The sequence below is a fragment of the Nuphar pumila genome, chromosome 17, assembly GCF_984573655.1.
Source record: "Nuphar pumila chromosome 17, dmNupPumi1.hap1.1, whole genome shotgun sequence".
Classification (NCBI taxonomy): Eukaryota; Viridiplantae; Streptophyta; class Magnoliopsida; order Nymphaeales; family Nymphaeaceae; genus Nuphar; species Nuphar pumila.
Genome location: NC_143265.1, coordinates 17,589,271 through 17,610,028, shown reverse-complemented (window position 1 = coordinate 17,610,028; position 20,758 = coordinate 17,589,271). Strand labels below are relative to the sequence as shown.

Below are 20,758 nucleotides of genomic sequence, written 5' to 3'. Positions count from 1 at the left end.
ATTGATATTTTCAAAATTTTTAAAATAACAAAATTTTAAGAGACTGAGAAAGTGAAATCCTGTAAAAACCTTGGAAGCACAAAACGCATATCATTTTTAGGAAGATAACAAGGATCTAGAAAAGAAGGGGATATTCTTTAGTTGGTTCTTTCTATCCATCTTTGGTGCAACCGTCAGTGTTTGCTACTACCCAAAAAGCCTTTTGGGGGCTGTGTACATTATTCAAGAGTTGTGACTATTGCTTGATTGCTCTCCTACAATATGCCTATTCTAATGGACTATTTGCAAGCCAGAGATTAATACTCCTGGGTCATATTCTGTGCTGTGTCCCTAGTAAGGAAATGATGGTGTATATATTTTGATTGGAAAGACATCTTGCCCAATATCAAATATTTATCTACAAGTTTTCTACTGCATGAATTAGGACACCTAACAAGTGGAATCTACTACTGTGTGCGTGTGTGCGCGCACTTGCAGGCTTGCATGCTCATCTGTAATTCTGCATGTGTGTGCGTGCACGCCATATCAATGAGCAGAGTCTCATCTATTCATGCATTTTGAGGTAGATTGGACCATTTGTATGGCTTTAGTGTGATACTAGATTTTCCCTTTTTATTAGTTATAGTTTGATGCAAACTGAACCTTTCACTTTTGTCCTTGTTTAAAATATATTTTGGTACTAAACAGTCACCTGTATTCTATGTCACAGGGACTCGGCCAACCGGGTGCCGCACCCACGTCGATGCGATGCGGGTGCGGCACCCGGTGCGGTCAATGCACCCAGGGTCACTTGTGTCCAATTTTTTGACAAAAAAAAGCCCGATGAAAAGGGCTTAGGGGAGGAGGATTAGGGCAAATTTTTTTTGCCCTAATTTTTCTCCTGCCCGAGTTTTTCTCCCGACGCCGACGCCGACCAACCTCTCCTCCTCACTCCTCAGGTACTCACTCTCTCTCTCACTCTCACTATCACTCGCTCTCTGTCACTCTCACTGCCTCTCTTCTCTCTGTCTCTCATTCGTTCTTCGTCTCTCACTCTCACTCGACCTCTGTCTCTCACTCTCACTCGCTCTCCGTCTCACTCTCACTGTCTCTTCTCTCTGTCTCTCTCACTCGACCTCTGTCTCTCACTCGCTCTCCATCTCTTCCGTGATTATGCATGCAGTGATTTTCTGCATGAAACACAAACATAGAAAATCATTATGCGTGCAACGATTTTTTGGCTTGCAAAATAGGTTTAGAGTTTAAATATTGTTTGCAGTATTAAAATGATGTAATTTTTCTGTAAACGAGTTAGCTTGAATTTGGCTCAATAGCTCCAGAGTTCAAATGCTATTACTTTTAGTTTTGAAACAAAAATAGTGGTCTCTCTTCATTTTTGGAAAAGAAAAACAGGTTGTATTTATCTCATTTAGCTCAAGCTCATATATATATATATATATATATAATTCTTTTTATTTTTGCCCTCCCGCACCCACACCTCCGCACCCAAGGTTTTTTAAAGTGCCGCATCCCCGCACCCGCACCCATGTGACATAGCCTGTATTGTTAAAGGCAATTTCTCGGTGAGGTCTTTCTCAAAGAGATTTTTAAAAGTTGATAAATCTCAGGAATATCTCGGCAATATATAAAAAATTAAATAAAAATTTAAAAAAATAAGTAGAAATACAAAAAATAGAAAAATGAAAGAAACGATCCCTTCTTTCCTTCCTTCCCTTTCTTTTTCTTTCCTTCTTTCCTTTCCTTCCTTCCTGTCAATGTATGTACATATAGGGGTATTTTAGTCTTTTTGTACATGTAAGGGTATTGTTGTAATGCCCCGAAAATTCTGACTTAAAATTTTCACCATTTTTTAAAAAATACAATGGAGGTTATTTTTAAAATAGAAAATTTTCTCTGATCTTCGGGTTCGTCACATGTTGAAAACCAAGCCACAATAATCATTTAAAAAACATTTCATTCCATTGAATGAATATAAGAGTTTATACAAGTCAAAAACACAAAGACTCAGAGCCAGTTCAAATCATCCTAATCTATACCAAAATTTCAGTTGAGTCCTCGTGTATTGTAACATTCATTTGTTCATCTCTGTGAACTTGAAAATTATTAATAAAAACAAGACAACTTTGTCAAAATATGTATGAGTAGACCTCTATTGGGTCTCTAGTATGTACTGAATCAATACACAATCTACAATCAATACATATTCTTATCTCATTTTGCATGGCAATCTTTTCAACTAAACTAAATCTAAATACTTTAATTAATTAAATGATCATAAGGAATTGCTTGCATCTCATAATCCCTTATGAGTTATGTATTTAACTAAAATAATTTAATCTAAATAATAAAACACAATTTATTTACACAGTCAAATTAAGCAATTATTTAAATGGATAATTATGTATCTACATGCCTATCCTATATGCATGAATTATATTGTTATCTTACAAATTAAATTGCTTTTGTATTAAATGTCATGCTAGCAAACATTTCACAAAATTAAGTGACCATCAGTATTCAACACTTTAGGCACCATTATCTCGGTACACTGTGAGCATTTGTACCTCCACGGGGTGTTCATTTACACGTTTTATTTTACAATTTTACCCCTGGCTAGTAGATACGCCGACACTAGAGGCAAGGATTTCTGCGACTAGCTATGATCGCAATGCAACTGCTAAACAAACTTATGTGGTTGGGCTACCAATTTCTTTCAGTCGAGCCCAAAAATCCTCCTAAATCAAGATGGATAAGGGAAATGATTAATTGTCCTTTATATTTACTAATTTTGGATTTTCATCCTCAACGATCCTAAATCTTGGATTTTCATCATCACAGAAAAATTTGTTCAGACTACATGGTGTTGGAAATTACCCCTCATAGAGACTACTGGGAATTCCATGGGATTGGTGTAGATGCCGATTCACATTTGACCGACTCGCTTGTTCACCATTTCTCAATGTGACAAGCTCCTAATTAATATTAGTGCAACTTTTCTTATCATTTTGAAAACATTATGCCATTTTCATAATAAATGCAACATGCCCAACATTTACAATAAGTTGCATTTTTTGGGTCAATACTCATAAATTTTTTCATACTATGCAATATGCATTAATATGCAATTTTAAAAAATAACCATGTTTGTAATACAAATAACTTGAATTTACAATTGAAGTATAATACTTCATCACATATTTATGCATCACAATATGCATTTAAATCATTTAAGCATAAATGATTATAAAAAATGATGCAACATTTGTATCAAAACAATTCAATACATCATATTATGCGTTTTCAATCACTAATGGATCTCAGAAGAATTTCAGAGTTCTAGATTAACACTCATGGCTCAACTACAATCTTACGTATGTGTACTAATTTTAGCATACATATTATATATAAGTATTAACTTAGGGTTCTGAACCCGTAATCTCTGAAAATAAGAGTGCTAGATATTTTCAATTATGATAAGGAAAATAGTGTCAAAACCATAGGGCCTATAATTTTATTTTGCATTCTTCCACAATATATCAGGTTAAATTCTAAAAATTAAATAATAATTCATATAAATTATTATGAGAATTCTTTTTTCCATTTTGGGAGTTTTTGAAACATCAGGAAGTATCTAGCTTATTTCAGATTATAGTTTTAAAAGTTATTTTAAAAAATTTGGACAGCACCTGCCCTATTTTTTAGCAATAATGCCTATGAATTTACTGAAAATTAAACAGTATCTTGCCTATTTAAATTGAAAAATCCATAAATTGTTTTGAAAATTTTGATAGAACCTTCCCTACTTTAGTATGAAAATTTCAAAATTTATTTAAGAATTTTGACAGAACATGCCCTATTTTAGTATAAAAAATTCAAAAAATGTTCTAAATTTTTTGACAAACCTTCCCTATATAGGAGTATAAATAGACTGAAGTTTTGACATAATTATTGCATTTCAGTCTGTAAAAGAAATCCTAAGGGTTCACGAGAGAGCTAGGAGGCTCTATAAGTCCATAGGAAGGTCCAAATGAGTTCTACAAGTGCATACCTTGTTTTGAATTTTTGGGCAGCTCTTCTGCAGTGCTTTCACAAATCCACCTTTGAGTATGGTGATTTTGGCAGTGCTTCCGCTGTGCTATCTCAAAACCTCAAACGGTAAGCGAAGATTTTGGCAGCGCTTCCGCGATGGGGTCTCAAATCTGCCTTAAAAAAGACAAGGCTTTCACTACCGAACCGAAAACAATCGGGTTTTTTACGGATAGCAGGTATCCTAGCTAGGCAGACAGGGGTCTGAGGTCAAAAATGAGAGATAGGTAAGGGAACAAGGTTGAGGTATTTAAAATAGGAGAGAGAGGGTCTGCCGAGAGAGAAAGAGGAGAGAGAACTGAGGGAGAGGAGAGTTCTTGAGAGAGAAACCACACCACAGGTGGTATCACCCCATGGGTGTCACCTCCAGAAAAGGAGGTTTACATGTGGCTGATGTCCATTGGTTAAAATTTGATATTTTCAATATTTTATTATTTCTTTATACAATTTTTAAAAATAAACTGGATATGGGTTTTTCAATATTTCATATTAAGCACCTAAAATTTTTCCCATTTTTCCCATGGTCAATTTAATTATTTACAAGTATGCCCCTGAAATATGGATCCTGATAAATATCTAGATCCGCTAAAAATATCTATTTAGATAATATCCAGATTTATCTGGATAATATCCAAATCCATTAAAAGATCCATATTATTTTTGGATATGGGTTTGGATCAGTATCTTAATTCGTTAAAAGATCCATATCTGAATATTATTTGGATCAATTTTTTAACTTTGGATCATTTCTAGATCTGGTTCAAGATCCATAGGTTTTATATAATGAATTTATTTAACATTTAGAAATTACAGTTATTACAATTATGGTCATTGTACAACCTTTTTCTGTTTTTTTTATTTTTATTATTATACATTTTAAAATACGATTGGGCTTTTTGGTCTTTTGATCATAGAGTCGTTGGGATCTCCTCAACGGCTAGAAACATTTGGTCTCCTTTGTGTATATAAAGGGGTTGAAACTCCTCTCTATGTTAAGCTTTTGCTCAGAGCTTTTCTCAATACTATTCTACATTTTAGTGTGTTGTGTGCCCTTCAAGTGGCTGATTTGTGTGATTTTGTGTCTATGCAATTGACCCATAAGTGGTCATTGTGATTTTGTAAGTTCATGAGTGACATTTGAATCTTTTTATTTCATTATATGGTATGAGAGCCTTGGTTTTCTATTAATGTCATTGAGGCATTCAAGAGACTCGTGGGAGATCGAAAAGATCAGATAGAGCCTCGGGAAGCATGCCCTTAACCTCACTTGAAGATTGATTCTCGTGTGGCTGATTCTTTGAAGATTGTAAGAGTTCATCATAACAAATTGAGGAGCATTGCCAAACTAAGTACCTTCTACTCTTCTTGTTTCTACATTCAAGAAAATGTACCGTGGTGTATGTTGTTTGCTGATGATATTGTTTTGATTGGGGTTAATGCTAAGTTAGAATTATGGAGACAGACATTGGAAGCTAGAGGTTTTAAGTTGAGTAAGAGTAAGACTGAATATATGGAATGTCGGTTTAGTAAGCAACGAAGTAGTGATGGGAGTGTAGTGAAGCTTGGTGAGCATGAAATACCGGTGAATGATTATTTCAAATATTTGGGATCCATCATTCAAAAGTATGGAGAAATTGATGGAGATGTAAATCATAGGATAAAGGTTGGGTGGATGAAATGGAAAAGTGCAACTGGAGTGCTGTGCGATCATAGAATGCCATTGCGGTTGAAGGGAAAGTTTTATAGGACGACTATTAGATCCGCTTTACTATATGGTACGGAATGTTGGGCTGCCAAGAGACATCATATTCAAAAAATGAGTGTAGCTGAGATGCGGATGCTTAGATGGATATGTGGAAATACAATAAAAGATAAGATTCAGAACGAGGAGATACGTAAGAAGGTAGGTGTTGCACCCATTGAAAATAAGATGCGAGAGAATCGTTTACGGTGGTTTGGACATATTCGGCGAAGGCCTAATGATGCTCCAGTTAGAAGGTTGGAGAAATGGGAAAATATATTAGTTAAAAGAGGTCGGGGTAGGCCTAGGAAGACTTGGATGGAGATGATAGGAAAGGATATGAATGCTTTGAACCTCACCGAGGACATGGCATTGGATAGAAATGATTGGAGGAAAAGGATTCATGTGGAAGACCCAAAATGAATTTCTTTTTTGGTTCATATCGCTGACCCCAATTGTTTGGGGATGAAGGCGTAGTTGTTGTTGTTGTTGCCTCTCTTCTCCCTTAAATGGCCGATAAGGAAGTAGTGACGGTGGTCCCTATTAAATTTGATGAAAATAACTATAACTTATGGGCCACCGCCATAAAAAGAATCCTAATCGAAAAAGGCTTGTGGGAATATGTTGATGGTTCTTCAATGGGACCCCAACCTATTCTTACAAAAACTTTTAGCAAAAATGATAGAACTACTAAAGAAGAGGTCGTTAAAGGAGAAGAGAAAGACTATAAGAAAGCTATGAAAAAATGAGAAATTGGACATGCTAAGGCCCTTTCCTTGTTTATGGAAAGTATGAGTGATGACACATATGAGAACATATTAGACTTTGAAAGAGCCGATGAAGCTTGGCTCTTTATTAAATAAACTTATACTCAAAGTCATGCCACGTATAGATGGGAGTTGCAAGACAAAATTCACACTTGCAAGCAAAGAGAAAAGAATGTAAGAAAGTATTATGAGACTCTAAAAAGGTTTGGGATCAAATGACAAAAATGGAACCTATTTGGGATACCCCAAATTGATGCCCAACAAAGAAGGAAACAAATTGTGAATGAACAATTTTTTCAGTTTATGAGGGGTCTACGACTTGAATTTGAACAAATAAGGAGTAACATCCTCCATAGAAAACAAGAACTTTCACCTATTCATGAAGTTTTGGCCCAAGTTTGCATGGAAGAAACAAGGTTAAAATCTCAAACTGAATCAAAGGAGTCCAAGGATAATGTTCTAACCGTTTCAAGACCGGGTGATAATTTTCATACATATAAGCCTCCACATTTGTACAAAAATAACAATTTTGGAAAACCTCGGTCTTATGAGGGAAAAGGGGATGAAAAGAAGAAAATTCTTTGTTACAATTGTGGAGAACCAAGACATATCAAACCATATTGTCCGGAATTTAAAACTAAAGAGGAAAGGAAGATCGCTTCGATTGGAACCTCTCAAGTCGACAAGGAAAACTCAAGTAAATCCATAGGAAACATGTCGCTATCTCAATTGATGGAAGCCTTGCAACATCTCCTCAAAGGTTTCCCCACAACTGATGCTACCGTCTCCACCTTATCACCCCTGGTATGACTCCTTGGCTCCTAGATTTTGGTGCTTCATTTCATATGACTAATAATGGTTGCATGCTTACCAATCATAGTATTGATTCAAGTAGGAAAAATATTTTTCCTACGGATGGAACCTCTCTTGATGTTAAAAGAATTGAAAATTTTGAAAAATCTTCAAATTTTTGTATTAAAAAAAATAAGAATTATTCCAAAACTCAATTTAAACTTACTTTCGGTTTCTCAAGTCACAAATCAAGGTTGTAGTGTCTCATTTACATCTGACCAATGCTTAAATACAAGATCTCCAGTCAGGGAAGAAAACTGTGGAAGGTCGTAGAGAAGGAGATCTCTACTACATGGATGAGTTAGTTATTCAAAAGAAACCCTTTTGTCTCAATGTACAAAAATTAGATTTAATTTTGTGGCATTAAAGACTAGGTCATCTACTGATTGTATAGTTGCAAAGTTGAAATTCATTCCTTATCAAAAGATGACCTTTTTGCTTCGAAACCACTTGAATTAAGACATTCTGATGTTTGGGGCTGACCCTAGTGAAATCTAAAGGTCGATACGTATATTATGTTACTTTTATGGATGACTATACTCGTTATACATGGATCTACTTTCTTAGGCAAAAATGAAGTATTTAAAAACTTCAAAAATTTTCACAAATTTATTACAAATCTATTCAAGACAAACATATCCATCTTTCAGTCTGATTAAGAGGGGGGAGTACATGTCAAATGATTTCAAAAGTTATTTGGAATCCAATGGAATCTTACACCAAATGTAATATCTTGTGTTTTTATACTATGCTAGACTTAGAATTTCTGAAAAATTTGTCTAAGTGTTGAGGAAAAATCGCTTAACACTCAATGTTAGGTTATGATAATTGAGTCTGGGCTTGGCCCAAGTCTCGTCAACAAGACCTAAATGAGCCAAACAGGACATGATAAAAAGTTTTATTTTCAACTTTTAAAATAAAGCGAAATTCGGGTTAAATTTAGGCGAATTTCGTAGGCAAAATTTGAATTATATATCGATAGATGCGCCTCGAATTTTTGAGTTCAACGATATTTTACTTTTTTGAATTCGAGCTACGGTTGGCTCGAAAATCACATTTTTTCACATAAGGCCCGTCTCGATGGGATCAGACCGGATCCGATCTATATGATCCAAATCAATATGGATCTGGACTCACTCCAAGACCCATATTAATTAGGATCTGATCCAGCTTAGGATCCAACGAAAATAGAGCTTTAAATTTAAAATACAGGTTTAAATTAAGGAAATGAAAGGTTTAAAAGACTCCTAGAGGGATAAGATACCCTCTGAATTTTTTTGGGAATTTAATAAATAATAAATAATTATTTTAATATTAAAATAAGTAAATTCTGAAATTTATTGGATGATATAGTGAAGTGATTAGGGTTTCTAGAAGGATCCAATGGCTAATTAGAAAGAAGTAAAAAAAAAAAGTAAGTACTAAAGAATAAGGAAAGAGTTGAAAAATCTAACATGGAAAAGTTTAAGAGATTAGGAAAGGGAGTTGGAGATAGGCTCCCATATGGGAAGCTTTATCTCCAGGCCCTATTAGAAGGCCCTAGAAGGGAGGGGGGGGGGGTGGGGGGGGGGGGAGGGTCACCTTCTAGGAGGTCTCAATATATAAAACTAAAAAAGAAAAAGAAAGAAAGAGAGAAAGGGAGAGAGGAGAAAACATTGAAGAAGAAAAAGGAGGATTCACCCTCTTCTCCGGTTGTCCGACATTTTTTCGGTCTTTTTCGAACTCAAACCAAGGTATGGGTTTTCTCTCTTGATTTGAATGGGTAGGAATAACATAGGTGGGGTTTGTGCAATGTTTTTATTTTTAAGGAAAAGGGGAATCGATGTAGGACAGTTTTGCATATAAGTCGATACATGGGTTATATATATATATATATTGTAAATCTGGTTTCCTTGGTGTTTTTGATAAAAATCTAGATTTGAAACCTGCAACTTGATAGGAATGCAGCCTTTGTGTTAATCTGCAGACTGTGTTTGAATAGCAAATCTGTGTATTTGCTATACAAACCAGTTTGCAAGTCTGCACAGGCCGAGATCTGGGGATTTCTATGCTAAAACTGTGAGTATTTATTAAGCAAACCAGTCCGCATAATCTGTGCAGAATGAAATCCATGAACCCTTACGTGAAACCAGTTTCGGAATTTGTGTTTTAGTTAGTTTTAGATTCATTGTAAATGTTGTCTTGAATCTGTGTTTTATTTATTATTTACGCATCTTCGGAAGTGTTGGTTTGCATTAAAAAAAATAGTGGGCCCAGCCGACAGCCACTTGACTGGCAAAGCCCAGCCGCATGTTGGCTGGGCAGGAACTCGGCTATCAAAGCCCAGCCGACTGTCGGCTGGGCAGGATCAAACTGAAGCCAATCAAAAAAAAAAAACAGACTGGTACATTCTGGGCAGATTTAAAACCGATTAAAAAATAAATAATATATATCAAACCTAAAATTTCTGGGCACTGTTTAATGAGGACAAAGCCCCAGCTGACCTGCAGTTCGGCTGGGCAATTGATTTTCTGGACAGTCACTTGACTGGCAAGGCCCAGACGACCAGATTCAGAAAATAATAATAAAAAATTTCTGGGCAGCGTAGATGCTGTTAGAACCCCAGCTTTGGACTGTTTTAAACATATAAAATTGGGCAGAATCGGGACTCTTTTAAAAAGAATAAAACTGGTACAGCTTTGGACCGTTAAAAAAAAAAAAAAAAAATATATATATATATATATATATATATATATATATATATATATATATATATATATGTGTGTGTGTGTGTGTGTGTGTGTGTGTGTGTAAGTTAATGTCCAGACTTACATGCTTTGGAATATGACCAGAATCATATATATATATATATATATATATATTCAAATTCATGTATTGTTTAGATATTACATGCGTGTTCAGAATTTAATATGTTAAATACTCGTGCATATGTTCGGAAATTAGTATGTTAAATGTTCCTGGTTATGTTCAGATTTAATATGCCAAATGCTAATGTTTGTATCTAGAATTACAAATGTTAAAAGTACAGATTTTATATATACTAAGTGGTAGATGTACACAACAACAACAACTACGCCTTCATCCCAAAACAATTGGGGTCAGCGACATGAACCAAAAAAAGAAAATCATTCTGGGTCTTCCACATGAATCCTTTTCCTCCAATCATTTCTATCCAATGCCATGTCCTTGGTGAGGTTCAAAGCATTCATATCCTTTCCTATCATCTCCATCCAAGTCTTCTTAGGCCTACCCCGACCTCTTTTAACTAATATATTTTCCCATTTCTCCATCCAAGTGGTAGATGTATACATGTGTCAAATGCAGATTTGCATGTTTGTACATGTTTATAATCGGACTGTTACTCACATTTGCATATGAGTATTGGAATGTATTCATGTGGCTACCGGTGTTGTCCTGAGTGCGGACATCATGGCTTGGACTCGGTGGGTATATGTTGTACCCCGAGCTTGCCGAAATGGTAAAAATAATTGTTGATTATGCATGGTTATGACATTTAATGTGTTGTTTACATCAGAGTTACCGGAAACGCCTATAGAATAGGGGAAGCGCGCTTCCCCGGGACGCGTTTCGGAAGCGCGAAACGCAGCGCTTCCGAAACGCGAGGGGAAGCGCAGGTTCAATTGAGGAAGCGCGTCCCCCTTTAAAGGGAAGCGCGTCCCCCTTTAAAGGGGTACGCGTACCTCTTTAAAGGGGTACGCGTACCTCTTTAAAGTGGTACGCGTACCCCTTTAAAGGGGTACGCGTATCCCTTTAAAGGGGGACGCGTACCCCTTTAAAGGGGGACGCTATTATGGAAAGGTCGTGTTTGCCCTTAAATTTTTTTTTTTTTAAACATGAATATATTTTTTACCGAGGTTAAAATGGGTATTTTATAAAACCCGTGAAAAAATAAAATCAAAAGGGGCTTAGGGTTTTGTTTTTTCACGCGTTCCGACTCCTCTCTCTCTCTCTCTCTCTCTCTCTCAGTCTCTCTCGAGTTTTCGGCGAGCTCCGAGTTCCGGCGACCTCAAAAAATTCCGGTGGCCTCCACCGACTTCCGAAGATGAAGATGTTCACCTTCAGGTACGCTATCCCCCTCTCTCACGCTCTGTCACTCTCTCTATCTCTCTGTCGTGCGAGCTCCCCTCCAGTCAGCAACACTCTCGGTGTAGATCTATCGCAGGGTTTTTTTTTCAGGGTGTATATCAGGGTTCCTCTGTCTCCACCCGGCACCAGCACCAGCACCATGAAGAAGAAGTGCGAAACATGGGGGGTGCCCTTGCCTCAGCCACCAGCAGCCATGAGAGAGGAAGAGAGAGTCCACGGACAGAGGTCATGACCTTTGTCTTAGCCATTTAAAGACCACTGACCAACTTGGTGTGGGTCTGAACTCTGAAGACTCTGAACCAGACTGAGTCGACCAAGGCCACTCAGTCCAGGTCTGGCGGGTTTGCACCCAGACCAACTTGATCTGGGTGTGACCCAAACCGACAATGTACTCGTAATGCAGCCCTTCAACAGCCGATCAGAACGCCTCCATGCGACATATGTAGGATTCAACGCACTCTTAATTGTTCCTTCACTGTTCTCTTAGACAGTGGCCGACGACATAGGAACTTCACCGGTCAAAAACCCTTGAAGGTCTTGGCTTTCAACAAGAGCCATAACTTGAGTCTTCCACAAGAGAAAGTTGTCTTGGGTGAGTTTATGAAAAACGAAGTTAAAGATGTTTAGATTGAAGGGATATGGGTAAAGGTTTGAAGGTGATGAAGATGCGGCCATGGTGCTGACACAACTCTTACACAGATCGCTCTGAAACCATAAACAAAAAACAAGAACAGAAAACACAAAGGTATACGTGGTTCGGTTCAAAGGAACTTACGTCCACGGAGAAGAAAACAGGAGGCTGTGTATTATGTTTTGTCAAGAATAGCGACAACTTTTATACATTCTATCTTACTGTTTTCAACACTCCCTAAACAGTAAGGTTTATCAGCTTGGCAGCCTTTTAGATGACCTTTAAAAATATGATAGGTTTGCCACTCAGTCCAGGTCTGGCGGGTTTGCACCCAGACCAACTTGATCTGGGTGTGACCCAAACCGAGTGTGGTCAAAAGAAAAAAATAATAAAAATAAAAACAAAAAAATATGGAAAATTGAGGCAATGACTATTTTCTTCATGGTGCTGGTGCTGGTGCTGGTGCCGGGTGGAGACAGAGGAACACCCTCTATCTTCCGCCCCCTCTTTTCCTCACAGTGGGCGATAGGGACAGAGGGTGGCCCTATGTCCTCCCCCCTTTCTCCCTTTTTTCAGACGATGTTGACAACCACTGTGGTTTTTGACTCGTCTATTTCTCATAACTATCAAGGGTTTTTTTGTTCCTGTAGATCAAGGGTTTGTTTGTAGTTTTTTTAGTTTCTAATTCATTATCGCAGCCGTTTTTTTTATTCATTCTGCATGAAGCAGTGGGTTGTTTTTTATTGTCTCCATGATACTAGTCTATTGATAGCGTAAGAAATGTAATATTAACTTCTTATCTAAACAGATGGTATGCATTCGTCACAAAACTTTTCTGATATAGCTGGCTGCTGGATTGTTAATTTGCATTGGCCATTATGTGTTGTAGCTTCTTATTTAACTCTTCAGTTGTTTATGATATGATGGTGATAGTGTATGTGGAAGTTCATTTTATACTTCATCAGTTGGTAAAGAAAATCAGTGCACCGGATGGGGTGGAAGTATCATTAGAGATAACATGATATTGTTGATGGTTTTAATGATCTTAACTATTCTACACTGATGAATAATTTTTTTGCTAATTGGTGTATAACGGGTATAATATGCAATATTATTGTTTTATTGGAGAGCATTTGAGTGTGCTATTCCCACATTTTAAAAGCTATTTCTTCAGTCCGACGTACAGTGAGAGGCTGAGAGCTGCTGGAGGATGTGAGCTGGTACAAATAGTAAATGAACATTATCATGAAGAAGATAACCGTAATGATTTAGAACCTCAGTTCTAAGTCTATTGTCTCAGAGATCAATGTTTGCCAAGGCTGGTAGCACTTTAATGTTCTCCATTTGTGCAAAATTAAGTTGATGGGTACTTGGAGAATTTCCCAATGAGTCGGGTATTGAGCTTTAGTGGAGTCCTGAAAGAAAACTGGATTTATATGTTCTTGATCTGATTTAGCAGTTCAATCAAACTATTCTCTCTCTCTATATTCTCAGTTATTTATGTTGCTTGTTTCTTATTAGAACTTGAAGTGCCTGTTTGAGTATTTAGTTCAGTGATAGTCAGATTGCACGTAATTTCCCCCCCTTTTTTAGCTTAGTCTTTTGTTTACATCCCCATGCTTTGTGTTCTTCACTCTCCATTATTTACTGTTAATAATAGCTTTTTTTAAGTGTTTTAGGTTGATTCTGATACTTTTATGATGCAGATATATTTGCATGTTCTTTGCTTCATTAATGACCATCTCAAGCTATGATCACGATAATTCTGATGACGATGACGATTCTTTGTACAATTTGGAGCATGAATCATCTAGTGGTGTTGGGAAGGGCGAGAAGAGATCTTCTGCTTGTCCATATCAGTTTGAGGACCGAAACGAATTTTTTTTTGATGAGGAAGATGAAGAAGAATATGACTTGGATGACTACTATTTTGAAGATGACCAAGATGATGAACCGCCTAGCATGCATAAAACAACAGTGCTATGGCGCCATGTATTGAAACAAAAGAAGAGTGGGCAAGGAAAGCAAGGTGGAACCCAAGTTTTTATGTGCAGGCACTGCAAAAATATTTATCATGGGTCATATACTCGAGTTTTTGCACATCTCATGGGATCTCCAAAGGGACAAAGTGTTGGGATTGCCTTTTGCCCTGAAGTTGCAAAAAATGCAGAATTGGCAAAAAAAATTAAGAGGCAAGTTCGTCGAGTGGAGGTTTCATCAAGTGCATTTGAGTTGAGGAGATCAAGAATTGATACTCCGAAGAAGCCTATTAGTATGACTACATCATCTAGTGGAAGCCAAAAAACAGTTGATATTCGTGATACCTTTAAAAAGGTAGAAAGAGATGATGTAGATCACAAAATTATCAGATTTTTGTGTGCAAATGGCATACCTTTCAATGTGCTTCGATCACCATATTGGGAAGAGATGATATCTGCAGTTAGTAAAGTGCCCGGATATAAACCCCCATCATATGAAAAAGCGCGAACAACGTTGCTTGACAGTGAGAAAGAGTGTGTTCACAGGGAGTTAAATGAATTTCGAGAAAAGTTTGAGGAGTTTGGAGTTTCCATTGTCTCAGACGGTTGGACAAATATCAAGAACAAACACTTGATAAATATACTTGCCTCAAACTGTTTTGGTTCGATGTTCTTATATGCAAGCGATTTTTCTAATGTGCAACAGTCAGCTGCAAACATTGCCGAGTTTTTGAAGACGGGATTTAAACTTGTGGGGGCCTTCTAATGTAGTGCAAGTGATTACAGACAATGCAGCAAATTGCAAGTTAGCAGGTGAAGAATTAAAACAAACGTACAAGTATATTTTTTGGTCACCTTGTGTTGTGCACACACTTAATTTGATCTTCAAGGATTTGGCACATGAGTTTCATTGGTTGGGAGAAACATATTTGCAGAGTAAAGAAATTGTGAAGTATATCACAAATCATTCAAAAGCACTAGCAATCTTTAGAAGCAATGAAAAATTAGAATTAATAAAGATTGCAAAAACAAGGTTTGCTTCACATTATACTACTTTGAAACGCTTGCTTGATGTGAGGGAGAGCTTAAGGCTCACAGTAATTTCAGATAGATGGAGTGATTGGAAGCAATCATGCACAGATGAAATTATGAAAAAAAGGGCTTTTACAACAGAAACAACTGTTCTTGATGAAGAATATTGGGATTCTGTACGTTTAGCATTATTGATTACAAAACCCATCTACAAGATGATTAAATTTTGTGATCAGGAAGGCCCTATAATTGGTGAAGTGTATGAAGGCATGGACATGTTGGGGGAAATCAAAGACAATCTAAAAGGACAACCAGATTTATATGAAAAGATTCATAAGATTGTCTCAAATAGATGGGACAGAATGAATGTGCCTCTCCATAGTCTAGCCCACATGCTTACTCCAAAATATTACGAGTCGGAGTATCTCAAAATCCCAGCAGCAGGAGGGGTCAAACGAGTTTCTCCTGGTAAAAAATTAATTCTATCTATTTAATAAAGTTTAAAGTTAAATGATTTAATTATTTTATTATTTCATTTGCATTTCTCTTGTTATAGTTACTAAACATTTTTTTTTGCAGAAAAGGATAATGATATCTTAGACGGTGCAATGCTTGCGCTTGAAGTCATATCTTCTGGAAATGAAGAGTTATCTACACTTTATAGGTCACAACTTATGGCTTTTTCATCAAGAAGTGGAAGATTTAGCCGAAATGCAGCACGAATAGATGCACTGAATCCTACAATGTCAGTGCTTAATTGGTGGCGTTTTTATGGTGGTGATACACCGGAGTTGAGAGCATTAGCCATTAAGGTTTTATCTCAACCTATTAGCACATCTTCTGCAGAAAGAGTGTGGAGCACCTATAGTTACATTCACAATGTTAAAAGAAATAGGCTCAATGAAGATCGTGCTGATACCTTAGTGTATATTCATTCCAATCTTCGATTGATTGACAGGTATAATTAAACTGTGTTGTACTTTTGTTTTGGTATTTTTTTTTCTCTTTTTTTATCATTGATTGTTTATTAGCATTCATATTTTATATTCTTGTTATAAAAGGTGCAACAATCGCTATAAAGAAGGGCCTAGTCGAAAATGGGATATCAATCCAGAACTTCCTATTGTAGAAGAAAATACGTTGAGATTAGAGGATATGCGATGGAGAGATTTGGATGATAGTGCACAACAATCAAGCACTATTTCCAAATCCAAACATAAAGATGCACAACCAAGAGCTCCATTACCTCCAATAATTATACGTACAAATGAAGTTCAAGAGGATACAAATCAATCCATCAGAGCTAGTAGAACTGCAGATATACAAGAGCGACCATCAGTTCCTCATGGTCGGATTGATCGTTTCTTTAGCCGGAGACCTAGGCAAGGTATGTTGATATTGTGTTTTTTATATTTTAAATTATGGTTTTTGAACATTTTAACTTTTTAACGTATTCATTATAGGAAATGAAGGAAGGAGCAGAAGACATGGACGTGGAGGACAAGATGCACGTGATGATGCAGAAAGTTCGCGATCTATTGCTGACTTGAAGGGGAAGAGAAAGATGACAGATTAATGAACTCTTGAATTATTATTTTTTTTTTATGATGTAGTTGGAGTTGTCCAACTTAAAAACTTTTATGTTACTTTTTTGTCATGGTCTTATAATATTTTTTTGGTATACTTTTATTTTGAATCTTGCATGATGAAGTGAAGTAGTGGATTATGTTAATTTTAAGGTTAGACTTAGAGTTTAGAACATTGTAGCTTATAATTTATAATTTAGAAATTTATAGTTTCTTAGGTCGCTTCCGGTTCGCTTCCTATGTCGCTTCCGAGACGCTTCCTATGTCGCTTCCGAGACGCTTCCCGGTTCGCTCCTAAGTGGTCCCACGCTTCCCGCTTCCTAAATTTTTGAAAGTGCCTCGCTTCCCGCTTCCGCTTCCCGTATCGCTTCCCGCTCCCGCTTCCTCGACTGGCAACTCTGGTTTACATACATATGCATGTAGTGAACATGTGCAAATCCTGAAATTTATATTGCAGTTGCTTTAGCATGATCACATGCATGTTTGCATATTGTGCATGAGATGAATCATGAAAATAAAGATGTATTTTGCAATCATGTGATCATATGCATATATAAAATGGTTATATATGTACATTTTCATTGTGGTTACATGAATGTGCATTTGTGAGCATGATGAATGATTTCGTATGTGCATGCTGATTGTGGTTTTTGCATAAGGTGCATCAGTGGTCAGAAGTGAACCGTTGTAGGCCGTGTGGGCCACGAGTAAGTGTTGCTCTATGTTTAGTTATATGCATCGCAAAAATCAAATTGATGTTTATTGAATTTCTGAATTAATTGCACTGTTTCATATTGTAACGGGTTGAGGTTCCGCGTTTGCATTTTGCATGCTGATTTGCAAAATAAAATTTGGTGTTGTGTTTTGCATACTGAATTGCAAAATGAATGTTGAGAAAATAAATCTTTCTTTTGATAAAAAGAGAAAACAGTGTAATTAATGTTTCTTTCTAGATGTCCTGTGGGAATCTTGGACTTCGGTTTTGGAAAACCGTAAGGATACTAAAACTCTGTGTGCGATTATGTTCCTTAACCCAACTAGGTGGTTCACCTCCCGGCTATGGTTTTAGGGAGATTCCGCCACTTTGTCTGAGGGTGGTGTGTAGACACAACTGTTGTTATTGGTATACTAAGAAAGTGACATTAGTGGATGCTTATTTCCCCAGTGTCCTGATATTAGATGTTGAATTCTAATGTTCCGATGGATGATGCTGATTTCTGATATCAGTCGAAGGCTAAGTGTGGAACCCAGTAATAAAATACAAATTGTGTGCTAAACTACAATTGAGAACTTAACTTGAACTCGGAAATTATTGTGCCCGTTTTTTAGTATCCGCGAGATTTAATGGAAAGTGAAATTAAAATTGTGTGCATATAATAGGAACATGTATACAAAAGAAAACTTTGATAAAAGATAATAAGTTACTCATTCTTGTGCATTAATATTAGTGTGAGTTTTGAAAAATAATTTTCAAAACAATATTTTTATGTAAAAACAATGTGAAAGCCAGACACCAAAGAATAAAAACCGGCTCACACGAGTGGTGGAGTCTGGGTCGATCTCAGGGAACGAGAAAATACTTGTATTCAAGCACATAATTAACTACTCTTTATTGCCAAAATTAAAAATCAATTAATTGAGTAAATAAGGGAGAGAGTGCAACCCTCTACAGAGGACTTTAAACTATAAAATAATGGCCTTATTACAAACCCAAATTAATTGAATAAAATAAAATAAAATAAAATAAACCCTAATCTAAAAATAAAGAAAAGGTCTTCAACGCTTCGAGTCTTTTAGTGCCTTGAGTTTTTGCTTCTTTAATAACTTTTGTATGCGTTTGATTAAGGGCTCTCTGAGGGCCTTTCTGAGGGCTTGAAGGGCCTTTTGAGGGGACCTTTTCAGGGCCTCATAGAGCTCTTCGAGGGTATGAAAATGGGCCTCATCGCATGTCCGATCGCTTCTCTGCAGAAACCAAAAACACCAACAAAACAAAAGCAACCAAAACTAGACAAGGTCTAATGGTTAGTTTAGTAAAAATTCAGCAAAACATAATATAAACAAGAACTAAACAACTAACTAAGGCACTAAAAGACAAAATAGTGAAACAAACTAACTACTTAAAAGAAACAAACTAAAACACGTCAACTAAATAAAAACAATAAAAACAATAAAAACAATAAAAACAATAAAAACATGTAAACTAATTAAACCAATTAACTAGCCAATGCCATGAAATAAAACATAATCTAATTTATCTATTTAAACTACAACTAAACTAAATAACTAACTAATGCAAACTTAAATTAACTAAGGGTAAGCAACATATGAACTCAGCAGCTGGTTACTAACGTTTTTTTATTATAATTAACTACCTAAACTAAGGAAAGCTAGAAATCTAAAACAACCTGATTCAACAAACGGTTTGGGGCAAACGACCTATACCAAATAAAATACTAAAATGAAAGAAACCAAAGTAATTTGGGCTAACTATGAAAACACGTCAAAAAAAAATCTTTTATGACTAACCTATAGCAAGAAATATTAAAACTGATCTCTTTTAGTCTAATTAATAAAAATAAACAAACAAATTAATTCCAATTAACCAACACTAGAATTTGAATCGGCTAATGAACTACAAAACAAAAACTTCAAATAGCTTGATTAATTATTTATGCAACTTAGTCAACCTACCTAAAAAATAATAATTAAATCAAACAACCCATCTGATAAAAGGCTAAAACAAATACGCTAAGTAGAGCATAAGGTATGAAACAGTGCAGGCCTAAAAGGTGATTAACGTCAATCACGCTGGCTACGTGTTTGACGTTGATCTTAACAAAAATCGTAACAGTTTATGTATGCTCTGCCTAAAATATGCAATGTATTGGACTGATCGGCAGATTGCAGATGCGTCAATCATGCTGGCTGCGTGATTGACGATGGCCAAAAAATTATATATAGATTAGATTTGCAGTTCACGCTTGCAGCAACACAACAAAAAATGATCTGGACTTAGCGTCGATCACGCTGAGCGTGGATGGAGTGTGAAACAGGCTGCTCGTTGGTTCACTCTATGCGTAATCTAAACCTAAGAAAATCAACTAGAACAAAACAAAAAGAGTAGCATAATACGATCTAATGACGACTATGGCTAACCAAAATATTGCATTTTAACTAAGCTATGTAAACGACCAGCGGAAAACAAATCGAACATGATAGAAGACATAATGAAACTACTATTTACGATGTTCATGAACTATTCTAAACATGCAAAAACGAAGTACATAAAAATCAGACTATGATATATATATATATATATATATATATATATATATATATATATATATAATGAAGATGCAAAAAAATTAAATATGATGCATGCAATGTTTCTAAAATCTACGGAGATGGGGGAGAAGATGCAAACCTGATGATTCGCATCCGATGGAGGGGTTGAGAAGAATAAGTGATTTTTCAGTTGAGCAGCGGACACCTTCGTCGAGTAAGGCAAGAAGAACCGACGACAGAGATACGTTAAAAGTAAGACGAATTCGAGGAGGAAAAGAAGAGAACGGGGGAGAACCGATTGGGAACAAAGATGAAGAGGAAGAGAAGAGAAGAGAGAAGAGGTCTGCGTTTTCTTAGAAGGGAAAAACGTGGGTTCATGCTGGAAAAGTTCTATTTATAATAAAAAATTAGGTTAAAACACATTTTCTATGGAATTGCGAAATATTTTCAAAAATTCCAAAACAGGTCTTCCTCAAAAACGTGTTTTTCAGAAGGTTTTTTTTAAACTAATTAAAATTAGTTAATTAAAGCCTAGTCTAACTAAACTATAATTAAGAAGATTTCTAAACTAATAAAAACACTGAAAAATGCAGGGCTGAACTAGAAAATGAGATTTTTCTTGAAAATTCAATTTAAAACAAAACCTCGATAAAGATGGGGTTTTAATGTGATTTTATCATGGATCATGCATA

General features: G+C 36.1%; 1 protein-coding gene and 1 long non-coding RNA gene across 3 annotated transcripts in view; both read left to right on the top strand.

The window, feature by feature from the left end:
• Positions 1–20,758, top strand: part of LOC149811734 (protein STRUBBELIG-RECEPTOR FAMILY 8-like) — a 69,815-nt gene that overhangs the window by 28,458 nt on the left and 20,599 nt on the right. The gene's annotated exons all lie outside the window — the stretch shown is intronic.
• Positions 16,257–16,891, top strand: LOC149811735 (uncharacterized). The gene is made up of 2 exons (XR_016428541.1): positions 16,257–16,582; positions 16,659–16,891. It is a non-coding gene; the product is annotated as an uncharacterized LOC149811735 (long non-coding RNA).